At 40.3% G+C, this 27,574-nt stretch overlaps 1 protein-coding gene across 1 annotated transcript in view; it reads left to right on the forward strand.

The window, feature by feature from the left end:
- AUH (AU RNA binding methylglutaconyl-CoA hydratase) overlaps window positions 1-27,574 on the forward strand; it is a 346,329-nt gene that overhangs the window by 64,911 nt on the left and 253,844 nt on the right.

Raw genomic sequence — 27,574 nt, forward strand, 5'->3', positions numbered from 1 at the left:
ACACAATCCAGTGAAATTGGTGACTACCCAGGTCAATGTGTAAGACTCACTAAAAGGTGTCTACTTCGGTCGTCCATGAAAATGCTATTCTTGTGGGTAAAGCACTTGATATCTGCCTGTTCGACCATGCCAGTCTTGTTCACGGTGACTAATGAAAACACTCAGGAGGATTTCTGTGGAAATGGATCCAACTGAAAAGAATTATCAGATAACTAATACTGAAGTAAAACAAGCTTTGGAAAAAAGATGATGGTATGATATGTTTCTGAAATTCTTTTAAGAAGCAAGCTTTTATTGGTAATAAGGGTATAGCTAACCCTAGAAGGACAGTGACTGTAGTGGAGTGGTGCCCCCCCCACCCAAGGATAGGACAGCCTGGAACCTGTGAGTGTAACCTTACTTGGAAAAGGGGCCTTTGCAGATAAAGTGTTAAGGATCTTGAGATGACCTCATTCTGGATTATCTGAATGAATCTTAAGCCTCATAACAAGCATCCTTATAAGAAGAGAAGAAGAGAAGCAGGAGAAGGTCCTGTGAAGACAGAGATTAGAGAGAGGCGTTTCCAAGTCCAGGAAGGCCAAGGATTGCTGGTGGCCACAAGACGGTAGGAGCCTCCAGAAGGAACCACCCCTGCCAGCATCTCGAGTTTGGACTTCTTTTCTCCAGAACTGTGAGAGGAGACTTCTGTGGTCCTAAGTCAGCAAGTTTATGATGATTTGTTACAGCAACCCTTAGAGACTATACAGTGGTATTTAACATTTTGGTGATTTTTTTCTGGACAGGGAATTAGTGGGTGGCGAGATAAGGGGTGGGAGGAAGGTGAACTTGGTAATTTGGATATTTATCATATCTCGAAGATGAAATGTTTTGTATAAAAACCACAAGAAGGTAGAACGGTTGCATGAGCATACTGTTGGCTCTGGTTAGAGGAAGGAAGCCAATTGACTGCACTACAGAAACACGAGTGGTAGCTCTTCGCTCATGAGCCGGCCGTGCCTTTTGAGGTCTAGGAATTAGCATTTTCTTTCCAGAGCACTGAAGTTCCTTAGGGTCCTCCTCAATCAGGGACCCATTAGTTAGAACCCACTTGTTGTAAATTTGATTCATTTTGGATTGTGTATTCTCATGATTACCATTATTTCTAAAATTTTTATTAAATGAATTTCTCATAAAATTCAGAATGCTTTAACATTTTCCTATCTCCTTATAAAGGATCATCTTCTGTCTTTGCCATTTTTCCTAAGTGAGTCTGAGGGAGTGTATTTCAGTTGCTCCTTTAATTAATGAAGCTTTCCAGTTCATTGCTGATACACAGGTAGCTCTTGTTACGTTGCACTTTCTGTAGAGTGAGTCGAATTTCTCCTTGAGACCACATTCACATTTTGATGAAGAAAGATGCATGCGGACATTTTGGTTCACTTTCACATTTGTGTGATAGTTACTGACGCACCCTAAGTCGGGCCTAGTTTTGATTTTTTTTTTTAAACAACAGCGCAGTTTCTTTTAAGTAAGGTTTAATGTATTATCTAAAGGAGCAGTTTCTGAAATTTTTGTGGAGGAAAATCCTCTTCTGGATATTTTGATCCACAGATATTTTCCCCATATCTCCTTTCTCCCCTTCCTTTTCTCATAGATGATCCTCGTGAAAATACTGCTTTCTTTTCTTTTCTTAAAGTTGGTTTTAAATTGGCGGATTTGCCATGGCTCATGTGATCCCTGATATGTCCTCTTTTGGTCTGTGAACTGCTTAGAAGAGCTTCTTAGAATAGACACAGTAGACCATACTTAGTTTCTTCCTCCCTTGTTGGTGGACCTCTTTGCTAAAAGAAGACGCTGAACTTGCTTCCTGTTGCAGATGGTGCTCGAGCAGTGTGGCCCTCGTCCCTGAGCCCTTGTCACTGCCCGCAGCCCCGCCTCTCATCCACTTCACACAGGACCGGCCACACGGGTAGAAAATGGGGGTGGGGGAGAGAATATTGTGGAAACAGCAAATGCTTTGCTTTCCTAGTCAAATGAAGACTGCGGTCAGTTCCTCAGGGTGGAAAGTCTAGCTGCATGCAGACTGGAGACCGGTGCTGCAGGTCTGGTAAGGTCGTGCCCCTCCCAGCTCGTACAGGCCACGCTCCACGCCGGGTGGCCCCGGGACGTTCATCCAGGGGGGGCGGCACCCCTGGCTTTCCTGTGAGCATCACTTCTGCCCCTTTGTGATGACAGGTCACTGGGAAACATTTGACCAAAGACTAGCGTTTAGCTTTCTTCAGTTTTTTTTTCTTTTTTACTTGAACCTGAGTGACAATATGATTCTTTTTAAGATATATTTTGTAAATTTTCTCAAAACAAGTTAAATGAAAAGTGATTGTTTTGGGGGGAATAATATTCCTAGTGAACAAGAGTATTAGTGGGCCAGTACTATAATGTGATTCTTAGATGGGTATTCTAAATTCTAGTGTTTACGAGAAAGAGATTCAGTGATGACTATTGAAATTATATAGTTAATGAAAAGGAGTGCAGAAACATACTGGATCTGAATTGAACTTCTTTAAATAGTATTAAATCAGATGTAATTAGAAAAATTAAAAGTAACTGTCATATACTCAAGCCAGTCCAAATACAATGTTAATGATTGAAAGCACTAGCCAATTTAAAAATAATTAAGATTGTTCCCAAGGACCTTCCCACAGTGTCCTACATTATATTGGGGGTCTTGGTACACCACACAGCTCTACTTTATTCTCTAGTATCTTCACCTTAGAGAAAGCAGCTGCACTTCCTACGTCCTTCCCAACTGAGAGGATGCCCCAGTAGTGGAAAATAAAATTCCCTTTTAGGAGCAGCTCCTCAGATAATACCACCCGTCAACGCATTTATAAGAACCAAGTAAAACAAGTTCAGAGGATTAGGATTCTTTTGACAGTTTAGGAAATTTCTTTTAAGTGTGCGCAGAAAATGGTGGCAGGATGCGTCGTTCCTGGCCTTTGTTTCTTGCCTCTTCTATTGGGGGATTTGGGGTTTGTGTCAAGAAACCTTATTATAACTAAGATAGCTGTTAGGGCTTCTTGCTTGGGCACACACCCCTGTGACAGGATGTGTAGTGCTTTCACTGCTCTGCGGTTCTCCTTTATTTCCTCCAGCTTTTTATTTTGGAAATAGTCAAACTTCAGGAAATTTGAAAGCCAGAAAAATGAACCTCTTTACGCGCCTCACCAAGACCTGCGCATCCCCATATGTCTCCCCTCCTGCTGCCCTCCTCCCGGCCTCCCCTCCTGCTGCCCTCCTCCCGGCCTCCCCTCCTGCTGCCCTCCTCCTGCTGCCCTCCTCCCGTCTCATTCGCACTCCGTTTGTTCTTGCTGAGCCATTTCAAAATGACCAGGGGGACCGTTCGCTGTGCCAGCACGCCTTTCCTAGGAGGAAGAACAAACCCTTATATAACCACAGAACTAGTACCACGCTTAACGATATTAACATTAATTTCAGATTCCCCACGTGTCTCAAAATGTTGTTTGTGGTGGTTTTTGGCTTTGGTTTTTCAATTCAGGATCCAGTTAAATGTCATGTTGCATTTGGTTAGATCTGTGGGGTTTTTTTGTTTTGTTTTTTAAATCAAGACAAGTCTTCCATCTCTTTGTTTTTTTATAACACTTTTTTTTTTTTTTTAAGAATTCAGGCAAATTATCTCACTGAGGTTTACACCTTCTGGATATGACTGAGTCATTTCCTCAAATTTAGATGTAGGTTAAAATATTTAGCCAAGAATACTCAATGGGCCATGTTCTGTTTTTCATTTTCATTTTATGCAATGGCACTTGATAGTAGGTTGTCCTACTTTGCGTGACGGTAATTTTGATCCCTTAATTCATGTGGTGACTAACTACGAGTACCCTTTTAACATTCTTTTTTTTAGAAACTTTTCAGGAAAAGAATCTTTAGTAACTCTTATTGGCATTGACCATTCCCCAAATTAAAAAAAGAGAGGAAGGAAATGAGAGTATTCAGGTGTCATGGGAACAGGGTGAGGGATGGGAGGCATCCCTGTTCATCTGACTGTAGGCTGTGCTTTGCAGTAAGGCAGTTTCTTGGCACGGTGACCAGGAACTCTATTTAAGGTGTGTCTGTGAAGTAATGTGGATTTTTAGATCCTGCATGCATGTTGTCCTGAACACCTTAGTCATTTTGGAAAGTTTTGTTTATAACCTTTGTTGAAATCTTCTTAGAATTTACATCAGAATGTGAGCTTATTCTTTTGAATATCCTTAGTAGTGACTCATCTTTTATCTTATGAGGGTGAATTTGATTTTCATAAATAGCAAAAGACCTTTCTGTGCCAAATCTGATTAATAAGGTCAGACTATTTCAGGAGGAAGAAAAGTGTAACAACAAAAAGAAGACTGCTTTTCTTAAGAGGTTCATGCAGTGTCAGACATTTACCTGGGTTGTAAACAGTGGACAGCACCACTGGGCTTAGTGGACTGCTTCCCGGGTGACCTCTGCAAAGACCAGCACTCTTTTGTTCTCTGAAGTTAGGGGTGTGTGTGTGTGTGTGTGTGTGTGTGTGTGTGTTTTAAAAATTTTATTTTGAGAGAGAGGCACACAGAGCAGAGGGAGAGGGAGAAGCAGACTCCCTGCTGAGCAGAGAGCCCTCCATGGGGCTTGATCCCAGGACCCCAAGATCATGGCCTGAGCCGAAGGTAGACGCTTAACTGACAGAGCCACCCAGGTGCCCCAGTTAGGTGCATTTATTAACACACTTCTTACACTGCAGACTCTCATTTCTTTGTACTTTAAAATGTAAGTCAGTGACCACTTCTAATTACAGTGTTTGGAAAGTTATTTGTTGACTTTACACTGTTGACAGACCAATTTGTTAGTTGCTCTGGAAAAAACATACATGTATGTATGACTCAGCAGTGTTCCCTTTGAAATGCACGTGTCAAATCTGGTAGGAGAGATAAAATATACAAGTATCATAACTGCCCTTTACTAAAATTGTTGGAATTGAACAGCAATAAGGCAATTCACAACTGGGATTTGTGAGTTGGAGAAAATAGTGTGGATTCTGTCAGCTCTCAGTCTCAGTTTACAAGGCCTACAAGGTGGCTTCTCAGCCCTTGTCTCGGTCTCCGGTCCTACTGCTGTGTGCTGTGCTCACACACTGTGTTCTAGGGATATTTATTCTTTTAACACAGTAAATATTTGTTGAGCCATGCACTGGTTGACACTGGGCGTACAGTACAGCTGTGAAAGAATAGGGAGAGATCTCTGCTGCCATGCAGCTGATATTCCAGCAGAGAGGCAGCAGGCATGGCAAATAATACGTTGTGAATTATGGCAGAAGTGCAGAGTGCTGTAGAGAAAGAAATAGGGGAAGGGGCCCGAGGAGGGGGAGGGGTTTGCACTTTAAAACAGGGGGTCAGAAGAAGCCTTACTGAGAAGGTAACATTGGAGTTAAGACTGATGGGAACTGAGGAAATTAATCATACAGATGGAAGGAAGAGCATTTATGTCTGCAACGCCCCTCCGACGCTGCCACCCTACTGGATGGGAGGAGACTGACAGCAGGTTCTGTCAGAGAAGCAATAGGGGGTCTGCATCGGGCTATTACCACTTCCACCCTGAATGAGAGGGGCCCACAACGGGTTCTCAGCAGAGGGCAATGCAGTCTTAGGCTTTTAAAGATTTGTCTGGTCTCTATGTTGAGAGCCCACATCAGTGGGGCCAGGTTAGAGGCAGGAGCCCATTCCTGCAGGCAGCCTGTGGCTGTGGTTCAGGCGGAGGGTGACGGGGCCTGGACGGGGATATGGTGGTGGAAGTCGGGGTTGTGCTTCAATTTGGAGAATCTCCTGACAGATTGGAGGAGTGTAAAGAAGGACTCCATGGATTCTGGCTGGAGTAACTGAGAAGGAAAGGTTCCCTTCAACAGAAAAGTGGAAAGAGCAGGTTTAGAAGAGACAGTGAAGAATATTGTTTGGTTAAAAATAATTGTTAAACATCCAAGTGCCGTATTAATTTAAGCCGTTGGTTGTGCAAATGTGGAGTTTAGGAGAGTGGTCTGGGCTAAAAATAAAAATATGAATTCAGTTTTTTCCTGGCATCCACTGGCCTGGTATAAAAACAAAATCCCAGAAATGGACATTGGCACAGCCAGAGAGAACTTCAGGAGAATCTTTCTCATTCAGGTTTGGGAAATGGGAGACGAATCTCTTGGTAGTGAGCGCCGTGGCGGCCAGAACCCAAAATGTCAGGAATTCTGAGGGAAGAGAACCTTCCTCAGTCACAAGAGCTGTTGTCTCAAGGGGGTGGGGGCAAGTTCCTGCCGCTTTGTTTTTCTTTGTCTGTCTGCATTTCGCCGTGGACATACATGTCGTTGTTGGAAGTGCAAGACAGAGCAAGGTGCGTACAACCTCAGTGTTCTGGATGGAGGTCCCAAAAGGGGGAGCCCCAGGGTATTGGAAAGTACCAAGAGATGGTAAAGAGGGGGTGAACACAGGAAGGAGATCCCATCGAGTTGTTTGTGAACTCCTGACTCACTCTTGGGCTGTGCATGTGTGTCTCTGATGCTAAACAGCAGATCAGACACGGAGAATTTGAACCAAGAGATGGACCACTGCCCAGATCTGAAACTGGCCATAGTCTTCACAAACATAGCAACGCTGAAACCACAATCCACAGAAGGCTGGTTGGCATGTGTAGCCTGAATACATTTAGCGTTGACTGAATGCTGAGACAAAAATGTCCAGGCCAAAATTACTCAGCATATGAAGAACCTGAAAATCTCAACTTGCATGGGAGAAGACATTCAACAGATGCCATCCAAGATGATAGATGTTAGAATTATCTGAGAAAGATTTTAAAGCAGTTACTGTAAAAATGCTCCAAGAAGTGAGGGTGAACTGTTTCAGTTTCCTGCTCTTCACCTGGTTAATGCAGGGATTAACCTGTTCTAGGAGAGATTCCTGTTCTAGGTTCCTGGGAATGACTAGACACTTAACACCTGACTCCAGAGAGATGTGATTGGTAGTAGTTTCTTAGTCACATGATGTTCCCATTCCAAAGTAGGAGGACACTGCACACTGCACAGGGCCACAAAGAGGGTGTGATCTGGAGCAGAGTGATCCAGCATGCCTGTGAGAGGCAGGCTTTGTAGTGACAGGAGGGTGGGCTGCCTCCTGGTCCCATGGCAGGATGTGGTAGGCTTGTTTTTTTTTGTTTTTTTTTTCTCTTTAAATTTTTTTGAACTCAGGAACCTGAGGTCAAAAGTTGCATCCTCCACTGACTGAGCCAGCCAGGTGCCCTGATGGGCTTTTTTTGAATGATTCCATGATCTGACGCTGGAGCCCACTCCCCAGAGATAAGTAGGAACCCTGCCTGGTCTCTTTAATGAGGATGGTTGTTTGTCTAGGGGACTTTTCCATGGGAGCCAAGTGGGGAGGGGAGCTTGTGGTCAGGCCATTTGTGGTTCTTCTGGTTTCCCTAGATGTTAGGAAGCATGTGATATTGGGCCTTAATTTTAGGCCTTATACCACATGGACAAATGGAAATACAGCAAGTTTCAGAAAAGAAATAAAAGAGTACCCTACGTTAGGGCTGAAAAATACATTAGCCAAAATAAGCACCAGGGTGGATGGACTGAATACAGAATAGAGATGACAGAAGAAAGAGAGAGTGAACTTAAAGATAGGTCCACATGACACTATGTTGGCCATGTTGGCCATCCTGACACTCATTCTGTTATGATTTGTGTTGTTCCTGAGTGGTGGTTTGCTGTAATTTTTCTCATTTTCAAGATATCTTTAACAGCTCTACATTATAATTGAAGTGCAATGAACTGCATGTGCTTTTAGCAAAAAAAATTTGGTGAGTTTTGACATGTGTACACCCGTGAAACCATAAACAGTCAAGATAATGAATATATCACCCCCAAAAGCTTTTTCACATAACCACTGAACCACTCTCTGTCATTATAGATTTGTTTTCATTTTCTAGAATTCTACATAAATGTTATTTTCTCTGTAATCTTTTTTGGCTTTTTTATTCAACAGAATTATTTTGATATTCATCTATTTTGTAATGAATTTCAATAGTTAATTCCTTTTTATGACTGAATGATATTGCATTGTATGGGTATACCACAGCTTGATAATCTGTTCATATTTGGATAGATACTTGGCTTATTTCCAGTTTTGGAGGTCTTATGAGTGAAGCTGCTGTACATATTTGTATAGAAGCCTTGGTGTGGACATACATTTTCAGTTATCTTGGGTAAATGCTTAGGACTGAAATGGCTTCATATGATAAGTACGTATTTATGTTTTTAATAAATGGCCAAACTGGTGTTCCACTTGGCTGGACCAGCATGTGTGGGAGTTCCCACCAGAAGTAATGAGAATTCACTTTTCTTTTGCATCCTCACCAAGGCTTGGCACAATCTTGTTGTGGATGTGATTTGCAGTTCCTTAATGTCTAATGATGTTGAGCATCTTTTCATGTGCTTACTTGACATCTCTATTTCTTTTTTGATGTATCTCTTCAGATCTTTTACCCATTTATTAAAGATATTTTTATTTATTTATTTGAGAGAGAGAGAGAGAAAGAAAGAGCAGCAAGTGTGGAGAGGGAGAGGGACAAGCAGACTCTGCACTGAGTGTGGAGCCTGCTGTGGGGCTTGATCTCAGGACCCTGAGATCATGATCTGAGCTGAAGTCAAGAGCCACCCAGGCATTCCTCTTTTACCCATTTTTAACTGGGTTGTTTTATTACTGAGTTTTGAATTCTTATTATTGTGTTTTCGTCTTATTATTATAGATACAAGTCCTTTTTCTGGAATATGTTTTGCAAATACTTTCTTTCCATCTGTGAGTTGACTTTTTATTCTCAGCAGTTCTTTGAAAGAACAAAATTTAATTTATGAAGTTCAGTTTATGAACTTGTTCTTTCATGGATTGTGATTTTGGTGGTGTGTGTATGGAATCTTCCCTTAAACCACAGTCATAAATGGTTTTCTCCTGTGTTTTGTTCTAAAACTTCTGTAGTTTTGCTTTACATTTAGATCTGTGATCCATTTTCAGTCTGTTTTTGTGTATACTGTGCTGTATGGACTGATAAACGTTTGCATATAGACATCTGATTGTTTCAGCACCATTTGTGGAAAAGAATGTCCTCCTTTGCACCTTTGTCAAAAATGAGATGTCCATATATGTGTAGGTTTATGTCTGGACTCTTTTCTGTTCCATTAATCTCTTTGTCTATCTTGATGCCAAGACCGTATGGTCTTGATTACTGTAGCATTAAAATAAATCTTGAAAGTAGGTATCGTTAGTCTTCTTATTTGTTTGTCAAAGTAGTTTTGTCTAATCTATATTCTTTGCATTGCCATATGAATCAGCATGTTAATTTCTACAAAAAGTCCTCCTGGGAGTTTAATTGAGATTGTATTCAATTTGTAGATCAATTTGTAGAGATTTGGTCTTGGCATTATTGATTCTTTAGACCCATGAACACCATATAACTATTTTGTTAGGTCATTAATTTTTCTTTTTTTAAATATTTTATTTATTTATTTATTTGAGAGAGAAAGAACACAGAAAGAGAGGGAGAGGGAGAATCAGACTCCCCACTGAGCCGAGAGCCTGATGCAGGAATTAATCCCAGGACCCTGAGATCATGACCTGAGCAAAGGCAGACACTCAACCAACTGGGCCACTCAGGTGCCCCATGGTCGTTAATTATTCCTTATCAAATTTTATGTTCTGTTGTTTGGCAGAACATTCTGTAAATGTGAATTAACTATAATTGTGAATTTTTCTATTTTTCTTTTCAGTTCTATTAGTATTTGCATCAAGTATTTTGAGGCCCTGTTGTTAAGTGTAGAAATATTTAGTTTTGTCATGTCTTATGATGGATTGCTCTCTATTACCTTAAAATAACCTTTTTATCCCTGGTAATATTCTTTGCTGTGAATTCTGCTATGCCTCGAATTTATGTAACTACTCCAGTTTACTTTGGGTGGTATTAGCCTAATCTATTCTTTCCTGTCTTTTTATTCTTAAGCTATTTGTGTCTTTTTATCTAAAACGTGTTGCTAGTAGGTAGCATATTGTTGGGTCTTGCTTTTTCATCCTGTCTCACAATGGCTGCCTTCAATTGGAATATTCAGATTGTTTACCTTTAATATAATTATTGATATTTAAAAAATCTCTCATTTTCTTATTCTGTATTTCTTATTTCTGTTCCCTCCCCTTTTTTTGCCATTGTTTGGCATAATTGAGTATTTTTTTATGATTCTATTTTATTTCCTTGGTTGACTTATTCACTGTTATTCTTTATTTTATTTTATTGATTGCTTTAGGGCAGGAACTGTACATCTTTCATTATGACAGACTACCATCACATGAATAAAACATTTCATGTACAAGAATGTTATAGTAAGTACTGTTACTGTTTTTCTCTGATCTTTGTGCTCTCATTGTTATGCACTTTAAACTTTTATGTATGCTTTAAGCCCATGCTTCATGATTAATTTTGTTAAAAAAATCTATTATTCTTTAAAAAAAAATTTTTTTTAAGATTTTTATTTAACTGACAGAGAGAGAGAGACAGCGAGAGAGGGAACACAAGCAGGGGGAGTGGGAGAGGGAGAAGCAGGCTTCCCGCTGAGCAGGGAGCCCGATGTGGGGCTTGATCCCAGGACCCTGGAATCATGATCTGAGTCGAAGGCAGTCGCTTAACCAACTGAGCCACCCAGGCGCCCCCAAAAATCTATTATTCTTAAAAGAGATCTAAGTAATTAGGAAAATGTCATCTGTTTACTTCTGTAGTTGTTTCCACTTCGTTTATTCATTTGTGTAGACACATACTTGAATTTGTTACCAATACCCATCCTCCTTTAACATTTCTGTAGTGCAAGTCCACTGCTGATAAGCTCCTTTGGCTTTGGGATATCTAGAAGAGTCTTTAACTCTGTATTTGAAAATATTTTTGCTGGGTATAGAATTCTGAGTTGGTGTTATTGATCTTTCAGTACGTTAAAGATGTCACAGCACCATCGTCTTAGCTGAATATTTTTATCTTGTGAGGAATCTGCTGTCATCCTTATCTTTGTTCTTTCAATACAGCATGTTTTTTTCTAGAGCTGCTTTATGATTTTCTCCTTATCACTGGTTGTGAGCAGCTTGAATTATGTTGTGCCTTGCTATAGTTTTCTTCATTGTCCTTTTGCTTGGCATTTATTGGGCTCCTTGACTCTCTGCTCCTTTTAGGTGGTTCTTTCCTTGGCCTTGGGGAGTTTCTTCACATGTGTAGTGCTCCGTACTCTGATGACTGCTCAGCAGGGACTCTCTTCAGATTTCTGGAACCTTACCTCTGACTCACACACTAGTTACCTGTGTCCCTCAGGGCTCCCAGCTCCTCTTTTCCTGAAGGTGCACTGGGTTTGCCCTCTCTGTACTGTGTCCTGGCAGCTCTTTCTGGATGAATAGCTTGTGCAGAAGTAGGGCTCACCCTGCTTGTTTTTCCTGTCATCACTGTCCCATGTTGCCTAATGTCCAGTGTCATGAAAACTGAATTTTGGCTGTGTCAGGCAGACGGTAAATCCAGTCTTGGCTACCTTTTCATGGCTGGAAGAGGAAGAACTCTGATTCCGTAAATAAATACATGGGCATGCATCCTTTAATTGCATTGTTTATTATTTATTTAATTTTCTAATGAGATACAGTTGACATATAACATGTTAGCTTCAGGTGCACGATATAATGATTCTCTATATGTATATCTTGCAGAATGATCACCACAGTAAATCTAGTTATCATCCATTACCGCACAGAGTTAGAAAATGTTGTTTCTTCTGTTGGGAACTTTTATGATTTACTTTCAGTGACTTTTGAATATGCAGTACAGTATTATTAACTCTAGTCACCATGATGTTCATTATATCCTCAGGGTTTATTTGTTTTATAATTGGAAGTTTGGACCTTTTGACCATCTTACCATTGCACCCGGCCCCCACCTCTCGCAACTGCCCATCTGTTTTCTAATATTTATGATTTTGTGGGCTTTTTTTTCCTTTTTTTAAGGTTCTGCATATAAGTGAGAACGTCTACTATTTGTCTTTAGCTGACATATTTTACTTATTTAGCATAATGCCCTCAAGGTCTATCCATGTTGTGGCAAATGGCAGGATTTCCTTCTTTTTATGGTTAAATAATATTCCGCTATAGTATATACACCACATTTACATTGTCCATTCATCTGCTAGTGGACACTTAGGTTGCTGCCATATCTTGGCTATTGTAATTAATGCTGCAGTGGACATGGGAGTGCGTTTTTCTTTGTGAGTTGGTGTTTTCATTTCCTTCAGATAAGTACCCAGAGTGAAGTTGCTAGGTTATATGGTAGTTCTATCTTTACCTTTTTGAGGAACCTCCATACTGTTTGCCATAGAGGCTGCACTGATTTACGTTCTCACCAACAATGCTCAAGGGTTCCCTTTTCTCTCTATCCTCATCAACACTTGTTATCTATTGTCTTTTTGGTAATAGCCATTCTAACAGGGGTGAGGTGATATCTCATTTCAGTTTTCATTTGCATTCCCTTCATGTTTAGTGATGTTGAGCACCTTTTTGTGACCTGTTGGCTATCTGTATGGCTCCCTTGGAAGAATGTCTATTCAGATCCTTTTGCCCGTTTTGTAATCTGTTTGTTTTTTCGGTGTTGAGTTGTATGGATTCTGTATATGTTTTTGGATATCGGTCCCTTATCAGATATATAATTTTCAGTTATTTCCTTCTATTCTGTAGGTAGCCTTTTCATTTTGTTGATGGTTTCCTTTGCTGTGTTGAAGATTTAGTTTGATGTAGTTCCATCAAACTGAATTTAATTTGCTTTTGTTTTGCTTTTAGTTTAGTTTTGCTTTTGTTGCCTTTGCTTTTAGTGTTAAATCCAAAAAGTTATGTCACCAAGACCAGTGTGAAGGAGCTTACTGCCTGTGTTTTTCGTTTAGTTTATGTTTATAGGTATTATACTCAAGTCTTTAATCCATTTTGACTTGATTTGTGTATGGCATAAAACATTGGTATAGTTTCATTCTTTTGCATATGACTGTTCAGCTTTCCCAACACCATTTATTGAAAAGACTGCCCTTTCTCCATTGTATATTCATGGCTCCTTTGTCACATTAATTGCCCATATATGCATGGGTTTATTTCTGAGCTTTCTGTTCTGTTCCACTGGTATATATGTCTGTTTTTATGCCCAAACCATAGTGTTTTGATTACTGAAGCTTTGTAAAAAATGTGAAAACAGGAAGCATGATGCCTCCAGCTTTGTTCTTCTTTCTCAGCATTGGGTGGGCTATTTGTTGGTCTTTAGTGGTTTCATCAAATTTAGGAGTCTTTGTACTACTTCTGTGAAAAATGCCATTGGAATTTTGATAGGGATTGTGTTAAATCTTTAGATTGCTTTGGGTAGTATGGATATCTTAACAATATTCTTCCAGTCCATGAGCATGGAATGTCCATTTGTTCAGTCTTCAATCTCTTCCCAATGTCATATACTTTTTAAAGGTACAGGTCTTTCATCTCTTTGGTTAAATGTATTCCTAGGTATTTTTATGGTTTTTGATGCAATTATAAATGGGATTATTTTCTTAATTTCTCTTTTTGATAGTTTATTATTATTGTATAGAAATGCAACTGATTTTGTATATTGATTTTATATCCTGCAACTTTGCTGAATTCACTTATTAGTTCTAAAATTAATGTGGTGGATTATTTAGGGTATTTTATGTGCAGTATGTCATGTGTAAATAGTGACAGGTTTCATTCCTTTTTTTTTTTTTTCTTTTAGATTTGGATGCATTTTATTTTTCTTGCTTACTCACTCTGATTAGGACAGTACTATTAGAAAGAGTTGATGTCCATGTCTTGTTTCTGAATATGGAGGAAAGATTTTCAGTGTTTCACTGAAAGATGGGTAGTACCTCTTTACATATTTGGTATCATTCGCCTGAAAAGCCATCTGCTCATGGATTTTGTTTGTTGGTATTTTTTTTCTTTAATTGATTTAGTTTCATTCAATTTCATTACTAGTACTTGGTCTCTTCAGATTTTCTATTTCTTTCTGATTCAATCTTGGACAGTTGTGTGTTTCTAGGTATTTACCCATTTTTTTTTCTAAGTTCCTTGATTTGCTGACAGTTTTCCATAGTAGACTCTTATAATTCTTTGTATTTTGTGGTGTTGGTTTTAATTTTTATTTCATTTCTGATTTTATTTATTTGAATCCTTTCTTTTTTTTCTTGATTAGTCCAGCTGATGGTTTATCAATTTTCTTTACCTTTTCTAAGAGTCAGCTGTTGGTTTCATTCATCTTTTCTATTTTTTATTTTTTAGTTCTTAATTTTTTTTCCACTCAGATTTCTATTATTTCTTTCCTTCTGTTAACCTTGGACTTTGTTCTTTTCCATTTCCTTTAGGTGTAATGTTAGATTGCTTATTTGAAATTTCCTTTTTTGTTTTATGAATAGGCCTACATTGTTATAAATAATCCCTTTTTGAATTGCTTTTGCTGTGTCCCAAACATTTTGAACTGTCATGCTTCCATTTTCATTTTTCCTCAGATATTTCTTTCTTTTTTTTTTTAAAGATTTTATTTATTTATTTATTTGACAGAGAGAGACACACAGTGAGAGAGGGAACACAAGCAGGGGAGTGGGAGAGGGAGAAGCAGGTTTCCTGCGGAGCAGAGAGCCCGATGCGGGGTTGGATCCCAGGACCCCGGGATCATGACCTGAGCCGAAGGCAGACGCCCAACGACTGAGCCACCCAGGCACCCCTCCTCAGATATTTCTTGATTTTCCCTTTGATTTCTATGGTTACCCTGAGGTTCATATATGACATCTTATATGCATATAGCAGTTTACATTAAGTTGATGTTCACTTATGTTTGAACGCATTCCAAAAAGCACTACGTTTTATGTATATGAATTTTAAATCTTTTTTAGCCCTTAATTAGTTTTTGTAGCTATAATTAATTTTACTGTTTTTGTCATTTAACCTTCATTCTATCCATATGTGGGATTGATTTACTACCTTTACTATATGTTTGCTTTGCTTTCATCAATGAAATTTTTTCCTATCATAATTTACTTATTTCTAGTTATTGCCTCTCCTGCTCCATCTTCTTAAAGAAGACCCTTTAATATTACTTGTAAAGCCAGTTTAGTGGTGATAAACTCCTTTAACTTTTGTTTGTGTGGGAAGCTCTTTAATTCTGAAGAAACTTGCTGGATGGAGCATATTTTGGTTGTAGGATTTTTCCTTTCTGTAATTTGAATATATGTCATGTCACTCCCTTATGACTTGCAATGGTTCTGCTAAAAAATCAGCTTATAGCCTTATGGGTTTTCCCTTGTATGTAACTATTTGCTTTTCTCTTGCTGCTTTTAAGATTCGGGTCTTTAATTTTTGTGATTTTAATTATCATATGTCTTGGTGTGGATCTACCAGGGTTCATCTTGTTTGGGGCTCTTTGTGTTTCCTGGACATGGATTTCTCTTTCCTCAGATTTGGGAAGTTTTCAGCTACTATTTCTTCAAATAAATATTCTGCTTCTTTCTCTCTTTTCTTTCTGTGACCCTTATAATATGAATTTAGTATGTTTGATTTCTGTCTCATAGGTCCCCTAACCAATCCTCATTTTTAAAATTCTTTTTTCTTTTTATCATTCAGTTTAGTTGCTTTCCACTACCCTGTCTTCCACATCGCTGATTTGTTCTACATCGTCTACTCTGCTGTTTACTCCCTCTAATGTATTTTTCATTTTAGTTATTGTATACTTTAGCTTTGATTGTTTTTTCTTTACATTTTCTATATCTTTTTTGAAGTACTCACTCAGTTCATAAACTTTTCTCTCAAATCCCATGAAAATCTTTAAGACCATTACTTTGAATTCTTTATCAGGTAGATTTATTATTTCCATTTTGTTTAGTTCTTTTTCTGAAGTTGCTTTTTGTTTTTTCATCTGGATCATATTCCTCTGTCTCAGTGTATCTGGGTCTCTGTGTTTTCTTCTGTGCATCAGGTAGGTCAGGTAGGTCTTTTGTTCTTCGATGTAATGGCCTCATCTAGCAAGCTTTCTTTGGGTCTGAGTAGCACAGTTCCCTCTTGGTCATCAGATCCAGGTGCTCTGTGGATGTCCCCTGATTGAGCTGCGTGTGCCCTCTTGTGACTGGGCAGTGACTGCTGCCGGCATGCGGGTGAGTAGGACTGATCCCTGGAGGGGCTGGCTGAGAAGCCAGGTTGTGTCTGCTGTAGGCATGCTGCTGGGCAGGGCTGGCTGTCAGCCCAGCTTGTTGCAGTGGCTGGCCTGGACTACTGTGGGCACCCTGGTGAGAAGGGTAGGTCCCCCCCAATCAGCTTGCCTGACTGTAGCTGTGGTGGGCTTGCTGCTGGGTGGGACTAGCTCTTGGCACAGTTGGCTGACAGGCCCCAGGAAGAACTGCTGTGGGCATGCTGGCCAGGGGGGCTGACCTCGCTTCCCAGGGCAGGAACAGCTTTGGTATACTGGTCCTGGTCAGAGTGCTACACCCCCCCTTCCCACCCTCGTGGCAGGGAGCTAATCACTCTGGGTGCGTCCTGACCACGGCTGCCCACTGTGTGTGGTGGTGAGGTGCATCTGCTTTGGTGGGTGCCTGTCTGGTGCAGGTGTGTTCTCAGGGGAATGCCCAGGTGGGCCAAGGGGTGCTAGGAACGTGGATGGAAAGTATCAGAAGGGGCTCCCACAAACATCTGGTGAGGTGGACCGAAGGAGGGCATGAAAACATGGCGCCACCAACTCTTCTGTTCCTGACAGAGCGCTTACACATTCCTGCCCCTGTGGCACATGCCCTAACATTCGTCAGTAAATCTCCTTCATAGATAGCCCAGACCATTTTCAAACTGCTGTTTCTGTGCTAGGTCTGAAATCAAACAATAAAGCACGATGCCCTTTGAGGGCAGTCTTGGTTTCCTGGAGTCATCAGGCTTTCCTGGAGTTAAGCCCTGCTGATTTTGAGGGCCAGGCATTGTTGGGACTGTTCTCGATGCAAGTTCACAGGGCTGGGGGTGCCCAGTGTGGGGCTTGGTCCCCTTGCTCCTTAGCGATGATCTCCATGCCTGTGACATCCCTCCTGCTTGTGGGTCATCATGCTGGAGGTTTGGTTCCCGACTCTGTCTGTGTCCTTCCTACCCTTCTGGATGTGGCTTCTTTTTTCTGTTTTTTTAATGTCTTTTGTTGTGAATGATCTGTTCTGCTAATCTTCAGAATGTTTTAAGAGCAGGTTGCTTTCTGTGTAGTTACCTTCGTGTGTCCATGGCAGGAGGTGAGCTCAGGATCCTCCTGCTCCACTCTCTCACCCCACTCTCTCTGTCTCAAGGTAACTTTTTATTTCTTTTTGAGTTCCTCTTTGATCCATTGGTTGTTCAAGACTGTGTTGTTTAAGCTCCACATACTTATGAATTTTCCAGTTAAGATTCTTCTTTGATCGCTGACTTCATACCATTGTGGTTAGAAAGAGGCTTGGTCTGATTTCAGTGTCCTTCAGTTTAATGACCTTTTTTGTGGCCCAACGTATGATTTATCTTGGAGAATATTTCATATGCATTTGAGAAGAAAGTTCTTACTTTAGGATGAAATGTTCTGTAAACGACTGTTAAGTCCATCTAGTCTAATGCGTCATGTAAGACAGTTTTTCATTACTGATTTTTTATCATCACTGTCTATCCATTGATGTAGTTGGGTGTTAAAGTCCTCCGCTACTGTTGTAGTGGTGTCTATTTTTCCCTTTAAGTTTGTTAATGTTTGCTTTATGTATTTAGGTGCTCCTATGCATAAATATTTACAAATGTGCTATTCTCTTGTTGGATTGACTACTGTCATTATATAACAACCTTCTTTTATTTTTTTTTTAAGATTTTATTAGAGAGAGAGTGAGCAGGGGAGGAGCAGGAGGAGAGGGGCCAGCAGACTCCCCTCTGAGCAGGGAGGACAATGCAGGACTCGATCCCACAACCCTGGGATCATGACCTGAGCCAAAGGCAGACGCTTAACCTACTGAGTCCCCCAGGCGCCCCTCTCTTTGCCTTTTATTACAGTCTTTGTCCTAAGGTTTATTTCGTCTGATACAAGTGGAGCTATCCCGTCTTTTTGTTTCCATTTGTGTGGAAGACCTTTTCCCACCTCTTCACTTTCAGTCTGCGTGTGTCCTTTGATCTGAAGTGTCTTTCCTAGGCAGCATTTATTTTGTTTTGTTTTAATCCATTCAGCTGTTCTATGTCGTTTAACTGGACATCTCGTTGATTTACATTTAGAGTAATGGATAGGTATGTATTTCCTGCCATTTTGCTAATTGCTTTCTTGCTATTTTGTAATTCCTTTTTTTCCCTCTTTTGCTGTCTTCCTTTGTGTTTTGATGGCTTTCTGTGTGGTGACCTTAGTTAGCTCCCTTGCTCTTTATCTTTGGTGTATCTACTGTAGGTTTGTGCGTGTGGTTACCATGGAGCTTCCATAACAGAACATTTATAAACGTCAAGTGAAGTTCAGATGCATTCTACATTTTTATTACCCCCTCTGTGTGTAGTGTTTTTGATGCCTCATTTTATTTACACCCTTTTATGCTGCATGAACAAGTTGTTGTGACAATCGCTTTGACTGCTTTTCCTTGTTGCCTCCATCTTAGCTGAGTAAGTGATTAACCCACCACCTTTCCAGCAGTAAGTTACTCTGGACTTACTTTTGCCAGGAGATTTATGCTTTCATATGTTTTCCTGTTACTAATTAGCAGCCTTTCATTTCAGCTTAAAGCCATTTCTTAAATATTTTTCTGGAAGGCCAGTCTAGTGGTGATTTTAGGAAACTCTCTCCAATTCTGAAGGGCATTTGGCCCGGTATTCTCGGCTGAAGTCTCTTTCTTTGAGCACCTTGACCATCCCGTGCTCCTCCGCCTGGCCTGGAGTTTCTGCTGAAAAATCTGCACATGGTCTTGGGGAAGGCTCCTTGTTTATAACAAGTTGTATTTGTCTTGCTGCTTTTGAGAGTCTCTCCTTACTTTAACTTTTGGCATTTTAATTATATGTCTTGATGTGGGTTTCTTTGGGTTTTTCTTGTGTGGAACTCTCTGGACTCCCTGGAACCTCATGTCCTTAATCCCCCAGGTTAGGGACATTTTTCAGCCATTATTTCCTCAAAAAGTGTTCTGCCCCTTTCTCCTTTTCTCCTCATCTTTCCCCGGGGGCCTCTGTAATGCGGGTGCTGGCTTTCTTCATGTGTCTGATGAGTCTCTTAAACTTTCTTCATTCTTTTTTATGCTCCCCACCCCCCCCCCACTTTACTTGTAGGAATCCTCCTGGTCTTTGAGCTTACTGTTTCTTCCTTCTGCTTAATCTAGTCTGTCTTGAACCCCCTGTTGTATTTTACAGTTAAGCTGTCCTATTTTTTAAGGCTGTGACTTCTGTTTGCTACCTTCTTTCATTTTCTCTTTGTTGAAATTGCCGCTTTGTTCATAGAACCTTCTCCTGTCTTCAGTGAGCATTATTATGGTCCTCATTTTGATATCTATTTCATTATGGCCCTTTTGTGAGGCATCATCTTGTTTTTTTCTTTGGAATATATCCTGTGGTTCTTCATATTCCTTGAGTCTGTGTTGGCTTTTTATGCATTAGGTAGAACAGCCACCTCTCCCAGTCTTGGACGTGAGCCTTGTCATTCACCTCTGCCCCAGCTCTTAGTTGTCTCTCAAAACTTTGTTTTTGTCCGAGCAGCTTGCTTCATTCTTAGTGACTCCCAGTCATGGAGGGTGTGGGCAGACCTGTCAGTGCCCCAGAGGGGAGGATCTCAGTCAGCATCTGGGTTCAGGCTGACTGCAAGCACACCGCGAGGCAGTAGCTTTTAACGTCTGCAGAGAGACCCCAGGGGGTGACTGGGACGTGGGTGTTTCTGTCTGCTTCCTGTATATGCTGAACCCTGATGCAACAGCGAGTTAAGAGCCGTGTCTTCGTTTGCTGCCGTCAACTTGTACCTGTTAACACGGCCCAGCTGGCCACCAGATCCAGGCTGTCTGGATGGCAGCCACAAAGGCTGGGGTGCCAGATGTGCACAAGGTTCTTCCTCAGTGACCGGAGGCAGGGCAGGTGGCGTGCTTGCAGGTGGCGCCTGCTGGTTTCTCTGTCTCTAGTGTGGCTTGTAGTGGGCTCCCTGATGTGTGGCCCCTTGGGCCCCAGCCGTGAAGATAAGAGGATAGGTGCTGTCACCAGAATCCTGGGCCTTTCCAACAGCTGCTTCTCCACTGTCAGAGTTGTATGGAACCCATGACACATAACTTACAAACATGGCTCCACAAACATGGGCTCCACATAACAGACAAGACTTGGTGATCGAGGGGTGTCAGCCACAACAGTCAGGTTGCCGTACCTCTGCACAGGCTCATTTCTGGAAGACACTGATGACCTGCAGCGAGGCAGGGGGAGAGCACATAGATGGTGCCCACCAGCCTTTGTAGTCTTTGAAGAGTATTTCAGTAGGCTCCTAGATGTCTATTGTATTAGATGCCTGCCCCTCAGGATGAAGCTTCAAAATAGACAAAATAGGGCTCTTTCACAGGAAGACTGGGTGCTTTTCAAATTGTCTGCTTCTGTACTGTGCCCTGGGGGGCCAGCAGGTGAAGTCTGTTTCTCAATTCAGTAGCCCTTTGGGTCCTCTGGCATGAATCCTGATGACTTTCAAAAGTAGATACTTTGTGTTTTCATCTGTCAGGTGTAGGGCTTAAATTGTGGGGTGCCCATTGTGAAGTTCAAACCCTTTGTTCCTCAGGGAGAATCTTGGAGTTGTGAGTTCACTCCCGGTTATTGTGTGCTGCCATGCTGGGGGTGGGGTTATGGCGAGATTGTCTCTCAGCCTCTCCTACTGTTTCCGTGTTGGTTTTTCTCATTCACCCAATGTGTAGGAATTGCTCAGCTAGCTTTTTGATGTCTTTTATAGGAAATTGTTCTGTATTTAGCTGTAGATTTGATGTGTCCATGGGAGAAGGTCAGTTCGGGGTCCTTGTGTTTAACTATCTTGATCTGGAACCCTGTTGCATTATTTTTATTAAATGACTGATCATTTAATCAGAAAATTTCTCTTAATGTATGCATCTAGACTGATCGTCATTTTTCTGTTCACTGAGATCTCACCAGACTACTTCCAGGGTCTGTTTTCTACAATGGAAATCTTAAGAGCACTGATCTTAAAAGGTGTTTGGCATGAGTGTTTCCAAGGTCTACGTTTCCTTTGAAACAGATTCAGTTACGGCAAAACAGTTGTTACGGTGGTGACTCAGGTGAGCACCATGTGTCCTGATTGTGGTGGAACTGAAGAACATCCAGTTAATATTCAGATTTCTTTTCTTTGTACGTAAAATTGGCTTTTACTAGATTTTTGGTGCATACAGGATTACACTGCTAAGCCAGAATGTGATTTTATAGTCAAGCGTCTCACCTTTCCATTTTGTTTGTCTTTTCATTTTAAGGTGGCACTCTATGAATATATATTTGGACCTCTGTTAATCACCAGTCATGGCAACGCTATTTTGTGACCCTGTTGTGTGTAGCCAGTTACCAGCAACCGGTTCTGTTCTCTTCCTGCACTTCCTTCCCCTTACCTTCTACCTTCTGTTGTTTCTTTCCTGATAATCTCACCATTAGAAGATCACCTGCTTCTCTACCATGGCTATTCCAGTGGGGAAACCAGGAGCACTCTACCCTTGGAGCCCTGTCACCTTGGGGACGTCTTCTGTAAGAGCTTTTGTAACCTTAGTTAATAAGAAAGTTGGTAGTAGTACTTGAAAAAATACCTTCTAGAGCATTTGAATACAAATATAATATTGCTGTTTTTATTTTTTTAAAGGAAACAAACACTAATAATGTCTGATTAGAAATACAAAATAATAATGGGCGACAGTTTTGGGGAATTTCAGAATTAATCTTTTAGTAATGGAATTTCTTAAAAGCAGTTGCTTATGTTGTCTACTGTCACTTGATTTTGTTTCAATCAGTAATCATCCCCATAATGGTTTGAAGCCTATCATCTCAGATTCTAAAATGCATCTACCAGTATATTAATACAGGCATACATAGGTTTGTTTTCTCTAAAAGTGTGATCATACTATACATACATTCTCTTCTGAGACTTGCTGTTTTGATTTAATGGTAAATTTTAGATACCTCTGATTGTCTTATTTGTAACTCTAGAAGAAAAACTCTGGGGTTTCACCATAAAGCATTCTCCTGGTCTTTACTTTGAGATTATATGTCCATAATCTTATGGAGGAAATATTATGACATATGAATAATGTTGAATTTTTTTGGTACTTGAAATATTTAGGTAGATTTTCTATTGGTGAAAGATTCTAGCTTTTTTGGGATATACTGCTCTGATAATGGTATGTTATTCTTTCATTCTTAATGATACTTCTGGATTCTAGATGCCTATATGGGAATGGTATTTTTTTGTATCTGTTTTTATAGATGAGATTAGTTTGGAGTTTTGTTTCATATGTTGTCTTGGTGAGATTTTGGTAGTAGTTAAATATTCGCATCTTAAAAATTATTTAGAAGCTTTATTTATCTGGTTTCTGGAATACTTGAAATAATGGCATTAACACGTCTTTGAAATTTTGTACTAATATTACTTGTGTGTATCCTGATATATTTTGATATTTTAACATTCCCTTTTAATAAATGACGTTACTGGAGAAATATGGTTACCCAGATTTTCACATGTATGAACGTAGACTTTCTTTTGTTTTCTTTTTAAGATTTTTATTTGAGAGAGTGAGAGAGCACAAGCAGGGGGAGCAGCAGGCAGAGGGAGAAGCAGACTCCCCACTGAGCAGGGAGCCCAACCCAAGGCTCAATCCCAGGACCCTGGGATCGTGACCTGAGCTGAAGGCAGACACTTAACTGACTGAGCCACCCAGGTGCCCGAACATAGACTTTTATATTATGTTTTCTTGTAATTGTTTTAATTTTTTGTCATTTCGGTGTTTCTCTTCATTCTTTAATTTGTGTTTTTATTTCTTTCCCTTTTCTCCTGATTTGCTGTTTCACAGAACTAGCTCTTAGATTTATGGTTTCTGTTTTCTTTTATTGTTTTTCTCTTTTCTGATTTATGATTTCCTGCTTTTATGATCATTAATTCTACCTTTTCTTTGCCCCGGCACTTTCATTGCTCTTTTTTTTTTTTTAAAGATTTTTATTTATTTGAGAGAGAGAGAGACTGGGGGGGAAGGGCAAAGGGAGAGGGAGAGAGAAAATCCCAAGCGGACTCCCCGCTGAGCGCGGAGGCCAATGCAAAGACTTGGTTTCACAACCCTGAGATCGTGACCTGAGCCAAAACTAAGAGTTGGAGGCTTAACCAAGTGAGCCACTCAGGTGCCCCTCATAGGTCTTTTGAAACTTAACAATTCAGAAATTTAATTGGTTCATCTATATTCTGAGTCATGAAAGAGTTTGACCATATTTTTAAGCTAATTTGAGCTGTTTACCATTATTTTCATACAGCACTTTTATTGTTTTCTAGATTTTCATTTATATTCTTACTTAATTTTAACTGAAGAATTGCTTAGGAGAATGTTTTTAGGGTTTTTTTGTTTGTTTTTTTAGTTTCCAAGTTATTTTGAGTGTTTTCTATGAATGATTTCTAATTTCATTTTAACATGTTCAGATAATGTTTTCTGTAGCATTACTTTTAGGAAGTGATTGCAGTTTGATTTTGTGTAATAATTGCATTGGCCACTTTTTGTAAGTATATTTCATGGCCTTTGAAAAGAAAGTATTTCTTTTTGTTTGTAAAATATAGGCATAGTTTTATAGAATAGTCTATTTTATATATATATATATATGTATTTTTCTTAGTTTTTGTATATTTGATCTGTCAAATTGGAAAGACGTATGTTGAAGTATCCACTACTATTATATTGCTATCAGTATCTTGTTTTTCTAGCAGATTTTTAAAAAATATTTATTTATTTGAGAGAGAGAGAGTGAGCGAGAGTGCACCAATGGGGGGAGGGGGTGTGGCAGGGTCAGAGGCAGAGGGAGAGGGAGAAGCAGACTCCCTGCTGAGCAGGAAGCGCCATGCGGGGTTCAGTCCAGGACTCTGGGATCATGACCTGAGCCAAAGGCAGATGCTTAACCGACTGAGCCACACAGGCGCCCCTCTAGCGGATTTTCTTGACTATATTTCAGTTCCATGTGTTTGGGGGACCTAGAGAGATCGTACATGTCTTGATTATGGTCTGTACCACTCCACCAGTATGACGTGCCCCTCCTTTCCCATGACATGTCTTTACCTTGACTTCTGTCCTACCCACCTGTGATGGTTATGAACCCTTAATTCATTTGAGCATCACTCTCCTGATGTGTCTTACCCAGCCTTTTATTTTCTACCTTTGAGTTGCTTTGTTTATAAGTGTGTGTCTTGTAGACATTATACAGTTTGTAGGGGTTATAAAATGAATTCTTAGAGGTAATTTTAAAGAACGTTTCACATTCTTTATTTTAGGAAGAAGACCTCATAGTAAATGTTTTGTGGTCCTGGGGTCTTCAGACTGCCTTCCTGCCCTTCCTGTCTCCTGTGAGAGTAGTTGTTCTTGGCTCCTGCCAATGTATGTTGTGCCAGGCTTTGTTTTTGTGCTGCTGTCTGCAGGTTCAGTAGTTCTTGATATTTTTATGTACAGGTCATATACTTGAAAAAAGTTTTGTTTTGTACTTGTGCTTTTCTTTGGAATTGTCGCAGTTAGCTAATTATCTTCGTGGAGTTTCTCAAAAAGAATCTTGGTCTGCTGGTGTGGCAGTTGTTAGATACTGGAAATACTTTCTTACTTAATTCTACTCCTCCTCCATTTTTTCCAAAATTTGAAAATAGAGATAACATTATGAGAGGTAGCATTAACTTATGGGGTTACATGGAGGAAATTCATATTTGATACTGACTCTGGATATTATTTTTGCTCTTGCATGGAAGAATTATTTAAAACTTTTTAGAAGCATGAAGCTGTGCTTTAGGAAGCTATTTTGGTACTAGTCTCAAAGGACAGATTGCTATTCCTTTTCCTTTCCCACCCTAATGAAACTAGGTCACTAGCTTTTGGCACATCTCCATGATGCGAGATTTATTTGATGTTCAAGTGCGCTGTCTAGAAATAGTGATGCAATGTCAGCAAGGCCACTTTTCATGAACATAATTTCCAATGCCCTGGAATTAATTTATTCTTTGACCTGTTAATAATTACACTTGGTCATGAGCATTTCAGAGGCAGGAGAAGCGCCTGGAAATGGTCGTCAGTTACCCTGTTGGATGTTACATCATGGGGTTTCTGTTCAGCTTGGAGGTTTGGCCTGTTGGAATAGTTGGTATCTTACGAAAACCAAGGAGCTATTTACTAAGCAAACTTTTGCCTGATGCCATGATAGCATCCACTGGCTCAAGTGGTTGAGAATATGCATCTAATATATATATATTATATATATAATATATATATTTGAATTCCATCTTACGGTGGCTGACTTTAAACATGATTAGGGAAGTTCCCTGTTCATTCACAGCCAGAAACAAGTACTTGAAAAAATAGGGAATAACTGTAGCACTCCTCTAAAGCTAATGATCTGTAGGTTCTAAAATACCTGACCGTTAAAACGAGCTACTTTGAAATCAGCCATGTATTAACTCAGGGGTTCAGAGAGAGCTGGAGAAAATACGATCTATTGTAAAACGACTAACCTCACCAAGTGTGGCCCTGGAGTGGGCTGAATCCTTGCTCTGTGGCATTGGGAAAGTGCCTTGCTTCCCCGTGCTTCTGTCTCCTAATCTATAAAGTGTGATGACAGTCACGAGTATTAGATCCCAGCATTGTCACGATGGAAGGAGTAAGTGGTGCCACTTTGAAAGGACTATGGGGGTGTCTGGTTGGCTCAGTTGGTGGAGCATGAGACTCTTGATCTTGGGGTCGTGTGTTCAAGCCCCACATTGGGGGGGGTACAGTTTACTTTAAAAAAAAATCAGTGAAATTGGAAACAGAAAAGTGGTGAAAATCAGTAAAATCAAAAGCAGCCTTTTTTTTTTTTTTTTAAGGGTTCTGATAGACCACAGGCACTGCTCTGTGTAGTGGCATGCTCATCGTCAGCCGTGATTGCGTAGCATGTTTGTCTTTATAAATGTCCTTTTTTCTCTTTTGTGGCCCCTGGCCCTTCCTTGCCTACTCCATTGTTGCTGTCTTCTGTGTGCTGAGGGGTTCCCCTAGGAGGGTACATCTGGGGAATTGTGTCACTCGGCCAGCTCAGAAAGCACCTTCTGCTAGGATGGGCCAGACGACCTGGCTTCATGGAACTGTTCCTCCAACCTGGAGAATCACAGGGTAAAGCTTGGCAAGTATTTTCTGTGCTTCAGTTGCGTGCGCTTGTTTGTTTACCCGATGTTTTTCTTCTCTGCATCACCTGAAGTCCACTTACGTAGAGATTTATTTAATATAAATTATGTTCCTTACTTTTCAGAAACATAAATTATATTGAGTTGCCAGTCTAATATTTACCCCTTCTCCCTTAGTTTTCATACGTTTGATATTGCAATTATAAGATTTTTGTTAACTTTTTATTCATAAGTTTCACAGCTATTGAGAATTCAGTGGAAAATAGTATTGTAAAAATCTGAAAGGATTTGGATTTTTTTTTTAATTTAACCATATTAACATCACATCATTAGATATTAAAATAAGAACTTTATAGTGTCCTGTCCTCTTCCAGGTTGTAATTTGTCAAGAGAGAAACTGAGGCATATTAAAGCTTTTAAGAGTTTCTTTGAGCAAAAATCGCTTTGCATCAGGCAGCGCCAATCAGCAAGTGGTTAGGAGCACTCCACCAACAGGAGCCTGGGGAGAGACCTTTGTAGAGAAAAAGCCAGAAACAAAGTTAGGAAATTGTTGATTGGCTAGAGCTGAAAGCCCAGGCGGCTGTTTGGGATTGGCTGCCCTTAGTATTTTGATTGTATAATCTTGAGGCATCGACTGGCTCAGAGTTTGGTTTGCTTCCACAGGCCCCCAGCACGTTACAGCCACGTCAGTCTGGCTTGTTTAGCTCATCTAACACATTGCGTCTCTGCTGGTGTGATTTTGCCCTCCACGTGTCCTCTGCACTCTGTGAGCGGCCAGGGAAGGAACTGGTCCCTTTAGTTGGCTCGTGGCAGCATCCAGTCCAGGGTTTGTTAAATGATAGGTGTTTAGTAAGTGTTCCTCGAATGAAGCCAATCGTTTTTTGTTTGTTTGTTTGTTTGTTTTTGAATGTTGTATTTCCTAGGAGTTTTAGGAGGCATACCTAGAAATTATGTTTACGTGTTCTTCGGATTAGTTTTAGCACATTTGTATTCTGTTTCTGCTGCTTTCCTTGGTATAGTTTGTTTTTAACTAGGCATATTTCATTGCTCTTGGGGACACATTCTTGAGATTCCAGGGAACCTGTGAAAACTGTTTCCCTGCTCTGCCAATGGCGGGCCTGGAGAGGGCTTTGTGTGCACATCA

Source organism: Zalophus californianus, chromosome 13, assembly GCF_009762305.2.
Source record: "Zalophus californianus isolate mZalCal1 chromosome 13, mZalCal1.pri.v2, whole genome shotgun sequence".
Taxonomy (NCBI): Eukaryota; Metazoa; Chordata; class Mammalia; order Carnivora; family Otariidae; genus Zalophus; species Zalophus californianus.